The sequence below is a fragment of the Pongo pygmaeus genome, chromosome 17, assembly GCF_028885625.2.
Source record: "Pongo pygmaeus isolate AG05252 chromosome 17, NHGRI_mPonPyg2-v2.0_pri, whole genome shotgun sequence".
NCBI classification, from domain to species: Eukaryota; Metazoa; Chordata; class Mammalia; order Primates; family Hominidae; genus Pongo; species Pongo pygmaeus.
In genome coordinates this window covers 76,838,979-76,844,978 of record NC_072390.2, presented here as the reverse complement: position 1 = coordinate 76,844,978, position 6,000 = coordinate 76,838,979, and the positions used below count along the sequence as shown (strand labels likewise).

General features: G+C 53.2%; 1 protein-coding gene across 2 annotated transcripts in view; it reads left to right on the top strand.

Moving 5' to 3' along the window:
- The first annotated feature begins 4,585 nt into the window (after positions 1–4,585).
- The window catches only part of RNF152 (ring finger protein 152), an 84,083-nt gene continuing 82,668 nt past the window's right edge, over positions 4,586–6,000 (top strand). Inside the window, exon 1 of one of the 2 annotated variants that reach the window (XM_054461276.2) lies at positions 4,586–4,881. The gene's annotated coding sequence lies outside the window, so the exon portion shown is untranslated. Of the gene's footprint in view, positions 4,882–5,176; positions 5,700–6,000 lie in introns of those variants that run through there. The other variant, XM_063653780.1, reaches the window with a different exon arrangement.

Below are 6,000 nucleotides of genomic sequence, written 5' to 3'. Positions count from 1 at the left end.
CTCCCAGATCAGGAAAACAGTAATAAAAAGCGACTGAAGAGATCATCACATTCTTTTGTGAAAGTGTCATCCCTGACAGAAGGGCTGCCCTGGGTATTATGGGATCACATTAATCTCAGCTCCATGCCAGGTTCTCGGAGATTTAAGGGCTCAGCTCAATAAACATTTATTGGGCACCTGTGCTCCATGCTGCAGGTACAAAGATGAAGAACTCATCGCTGCTCCAATGTAAGCAACTCTAATACAACCTCAGGTGACTCAGCATCAATCAATGTTATAGATCTGACTGTCCCTGTAACCCAGTTCCAGCATCTCGACCTTTGCCCGTGGGGACGTGCAGACACCCCCCACTTGTTCCCTCTGATGATGGGAACAGGCTTTCCCTATTTACTAGCATGACACTTTCCTTTTCTTCCTGCAGTTTTCAGCTCAGAGAACGCCTCCTCAGGGAGGCCCTCCCTGGCCACTGATCTAAAATTTATCCCCCAACACACAGACTTCATAATGCCCCACCCCCACTTTGTTTTCTTTTTTTTTCTTTTCTTTTTTTTTTTTTTTTTTGAGACGGAGTCTTGCTGTTGCCCAGGCTGGAGTGCAGTGGCGTAATCTCAGCTCACTGCAAGCTCCGCCTCCCGGGTTCACGCCATTCTCCTACCTCAGCCTCCCCAGTAGCTGGGACTACAGGCGCCCGCCACCACGCCCGGCTAATTTTTTTGCATTTTTAGTAGAGACAGGGTCTCACCGTGTTAGCCAGGATGGTCTCGATCTGCTGACCTCATAATCCTCCCGCCTTGGCCTCGCAAAGTGCTGGGATTACAGGCGTGAGCCACCGCGCCCGGCCCCCACTTTGTTTTCTCCCTTACCCTTTTCACTCTCCAACATACGATTTATTTATTTATTATGGGACTAAACTCTGATTTTTCTTTTCATCTTGCCCAAATTCCTATCTAAGGGGTCTGGGGAGTCATGCCCTACAAATAATAAATTCTCATCAGATGGGTTTTATTTAACCCTATATATCATGATTTACTTTCCAACCTGACTCTGGCATAACATTATAAGGCAAAAAAGAAAATCAAAATATTTTACCCCAAAACATGTTTCTTTCCATATTTTGAAATGACTCTGCAAAGCTGTTCTTTGTGGAGGAAAATTGGCATCTGTAAAGAATCTCTATTAACATAGCTAGATATTTTTCTTCCAGACGCTCTCAATCCTAAAGAGATTAATTAAGATCTGAATAGGAAACATTTGTCACCTACTGTCCCTAAGGGCAGCCGCTATAAGATTTCTTGATCTTAACATGAACATTCCCTTTCTATTTCAGGTCTTTAGACAAACTCAACCAATTGTCAACCAGAAAATGTTTAAATTCACCTATAGCCTGGAAGCCTCTGCTTTCAGTTGTTCCACCTTTCTGGACCAATATTTCTTAAATGTATCTGATTGGTGTCTCATGCCTCCCTAAAATGTATAAAACCAAGCTGTACCCCAACCACCTTGGGCACATGTTCTCAGGACCTCCTGAGGGCCGTGTCATGGGCCATGGTCACTCATATTTGGCTCAGAATAAATCCTTCGAATATTTTACAGAGTTCAACTCTTTTCATCGACATTTGTTGTATTGTCTGATTCCTCCATTAGAGTGTAAGTTCTGTGAGGGCAGGAATTTGGGGGTGTTTTCTCTATCCTAACCCTAGGACCAGGTTCCCAGTACATAGTCCATACTCAACGAATATTTGTTGTATGAATTCATGAATATTTGGATCTTTATCTCAGTCCCCAGTGCTGGGATCCCATCCTGACAGCCCTAGTCCTTCAAGACCTGGGATTCAGCCTTGATTCCCTCTCTCTCTCCCACACATGGGCAGTGCCCATTCTCCAGGGGGATGCCAGATTCTCTGACCATGCTGCTTGCTGGCTTGCAGCTCTAAGCACTGCCTGGTCCTAACGGCCTTGATCCTGGAATTTCTCACCGAAGGCTCTGCTCGGACATGTTGTTGCCTGTTCCTCCTCTGACTCAAACTGTTTTTGCCTGCCCCGGTGCTGGCCTACGACCAGCCTTAAGAACTGGCCTATCCCAGTCTGCCCTAGTTAATTAACCTTCTCTGTGTGACAGCTTTACAAGACTGGACAGAAGGCAGAACACCCATGATGCTCTGTGAATTAAAATCCCAGCCAGTGGAAGCGAAAGACTAAGGTTGGGGGTGGTTATTCCACATTGAGTTGAATGCTTGAATCCCCCAAATAATTGTTTCAAAAGCAGCTGAATAAAAGAGTTGAAAAATTTTGGAACAACTACTGATCCCTGAAATTAGCTTCTGAAGAGTAGTCTTTAAAGTCATTCTTGTATAATCATAACATTTCTAGGCTGAACTTTCCTAGTAAAATCTTGGGATGTTATAACTCATCTTCCTTATTCCAGCTCCTTGCCAACATCAGAGTTTTGAAGACCCTCATTAACTTCTCCTTAAAGTGAATTTCTGGAGCTGGGTGTGGTGGCTTATGCCTGCAATTCCAGCACTTTGGGAGGCTGAGGCAGGAAGATCACTTGAGGCCAGGATCAAGACCAAACCAGAGCAAGAAAGAGAGACCCCATCTCTACAAAAATAAAAAAATACAAAAATTAACTGGGCATGGTGGCACTCCTGAAGTCTCCCAGCTACTTGGGAGGCTGAGGCAGGGGATGCTTGAGCCTGGGAGATCGAGGTTGTGGTGAGCCAGGATTTTGGCCACCACTACACTCCAGCCTGGGCAACACAGTGACACCCTGTCTCAAAAAAAAAAACAAAACAAACAAAAAATTCTCCTTCCTGCCCTGAAGTTGAGGCTTAAAATAAAGACTCTTGAAGTCTTCTACTTCAGGATTACCTTAGGCTTCTAAAACATGGATACAGCTTTTACTCTTTTCAGGTGTACGATAGAGGTTTTAGCTTGGGTGAACAAAGGGATGAGGATCAGTCAGATGACCATAGGAAGCAATTGGGATCCCAGGGACAACTGATACCCATGAAGCTTTATCTGTTTCTAGATGACCAGTTTTATGTATGTGCTTAACGACAGCACTTTTGGAAACCGCATCAACAGGTCGTAATTGTGGGACATGACAAGGGTGCTCTCAGTACATTGTGAGTTTTATAGTAGGTTACCTAGAGTCCCCACTGGCTCATAGGGCTTCCTCTAAAAAAAAAAAAAAAAAAAAAAAAAAACAACAACCAAAAAACCCAGGCGCGGTGGCTCGTGACTGCAATCCCAGCACTTTGGGAGGCCGAGGCGGGCGGATCACCTGAGGTCACGAGTTCGAGACCAGCCTGGCCAACATGGCGAAACCCCATCTCTAACAAAAATACAAAAATTAGCCGGACGTGGTGGTGCAGGCCTGTAATTCCAGCTACTTGGAAGGCTGAGGCAGGAGAATCGCTTGAACCCGGAAGTCGGAGGTTTCAGTGAGCTGAGGTCGCGCCACTGCACTCCAGCCTGGGTGACAGAGCGAGAGTCCATCTGAAAAAAAATAACAAATAACAAATAAAAAATAAAAAAAGAAATCTTGGCAGAAGCATTTCAATAAGCTACTTGGGGGAGTGAAAATGGGAGCTCTTTCCTTGCGGATACTACAGACCTTAAGACAAAGACGCCTCCACTCCAGCAGTGGGGAAAGGCGGCAAGTGCCGCCGGAATCCGTGGGGATCACACTCAGCTGAACCCTGCTGCTGGGGACCGGGTAACGTCCTCAGGCTAAACTTCATCTCGAGAAGAGAGCTTTAGGTTTTCATGCTGCAGAGAAATCCTTTAAAAAGGCACCAAAGGACATGGAACAATCTTCTACCAAGGACCTTTCTCTTCCATTCTCCTATTTCGCAGTTAACTCAAGAGGCGGGAGATTTTCTCCGGGGAACAAGACATTCTAAGCACCTCCCTAGGTAGAAGTTAGGTTTTAAGGTATGGAATAGGGTGGGCCCCGAGGTTCCGTGGGGTTCGCGCTTCCATATAACCCCTAGGACTTGCATCTCCTTACTCCCCTGCTTCTTGTCCCCCATTCGAGGGATTCAAGTAGTGGCGTGTCCATTCGGGCCTCTTTGGAAAGCGGGGCCCCACCCTGGCTGGACTACGTGAACTTTTAGGGGCAGCCAAAAAGTATCTTCGGTGACGAGGATGCAGGGCAGCTTCTGAAACCTGATGATCTCAGCTCCTCCCTCTCGCTGTCCGGGTCCCAGGCACAGACTGGGCACCCCTCAACCCGCTCACCGCGGCCCCGGCCCCCCACTCCGGCCCCGCCCCTCCTCCCGGCTGCCCAGGCCTCCTTTCACACCTGCCGCCAGCTCAGGTCCCGCTTTTGCACCGTAGAGAGACGGCGTCGAGGTCCTGGCCGAGGGTAGCCACTGAGGGCAAAGCCGAGGGAGCGCGCGAGACAGGGTCGGCAGCCCCTCACCCCGGGGGAGGTGGGCGATTCGGGACTGATGGACAGAAGTCCCGGGCCCGCCGGGCTGGGGGCGGGGAGGAGGGGGTGGAGTCGCCGGGGAGGGCGGTGCCGCGGGGAGCGGAGCCCAGCCTCTCCCCTCCACCCGCTTTGGTGCCGGAGTCTGAGTGACACAAAAAGCTCTCGCTCGGTGCCGAGCGCCTGGCGGCGGTGTCCGACCGCGAACGCGGAGGGCGGCCGGGCAGGTGGGGGTGTCGCCCGAAGGGCCGGGCCGGGAGCTGGGGCTGCAGGCGCCGCCGCCGCGCTGTCAGCGTCCGCCCCGTGGCTCTCGGCTGGAGGAGCGGCGGCCGCCGGCCCGGGGCGCGCGTCTGGCTGAACGGAGCGGGCGCGCCGGGACCACCCGGCGATGCTGTCGCTGCCGCCGCCGCCTCTGTAGAGAGCACCCGAGCCCGCCGCGGAGAAAGGTCAGTGAGTTTCGGTTTGTTTCTCTGCTCTGCTGGCTCCGAATCGGGGGCGGACAGAGGGGCGCGCAGGGATGTCTGCGCCCCAACAGCGGCGGCGCCGAAGCCGTGGAAGCGGGAAAGGGCAGCTGCCGCCTGCTGTAACTGGGGGTATCTTCTGGACGGCGGAAGGGGTGGCGGGGCCGCAGGGGTCCCGGGGAGGGGAGCGCGGGGTCTGGCGGGGCACGAGGGAGGTGGTCCCGGGAGTTGCGTGTCTCCCGAGAGCTGGCGGAGTTGGGCGGGCGGCCGCGGCGGGGAGCGGCGCTGTCGGCGGCTCGGCCGAGTCCTCGGATGCCCCCTGGAGCTCCGGTCCGAGGGAGCTTGCCTCGTGCCCGCGCTGCGCGCGCCTCTGGGTGTGCACGTGCGCGCGCGCCCGCCCCAGCTGCGCCCCCGGCCCGCACACACCCCGGCTCATCTTCTCCCGGTCCTTGTCTCGCGCCTTCTCCACCCCTGGAAGTTGCCCCAGGGCTCCTCCCGGGAGGAGAGGGCGCTGTGACGGGCCAGATGTTGGGGGTCTTTTGTGCAGACACACGCGCCTGGGGCGCTTGCTCCTGGAAGGACAGCGGCAGGACAAAGCCAGCTGGACTCGTGGGGGCGCTGCTCGGGAAGCGGCGGTCCCCAATGCCGCCTGGAGTCGGGGCATGGCTTGGGGAGCGCTGCCTGGGTCTGGAGAGAGTAGAGAAATCGCCAAAGCAGAGTGACGGTGACTTGATGAGGTGGCGGACAGGGGCAAACGAAAGAAAGATGCTCGGGATTGCCGCGCTGTGTGCCTGTCTGCGCAGGTGACTAGGCGCCCCGCATTCCCATATGACCGGGTTACCTAGTAGATTTTACCAGTGTGTCTTTGCCCCAAGATTTTATTCCCCACCTGCTCCGTTTTCTTTCTTTCCTAGGGCTTACTGTTGCTAGTAGACGCTCTGCCACCAGAGGGGAACTCGTGGGCGGGGGAGACTGCGGAGGAGGGGGGAGGTGGTTATTTATCCTGTAGAGACAATTAGGAGCCGTGACGCCCCCTTCTCGGCCGCCAGCCCTGCACACCTCAACTGCCTTGCTCCACCTCCCTAGTGCATCCGCTCCAGCCCC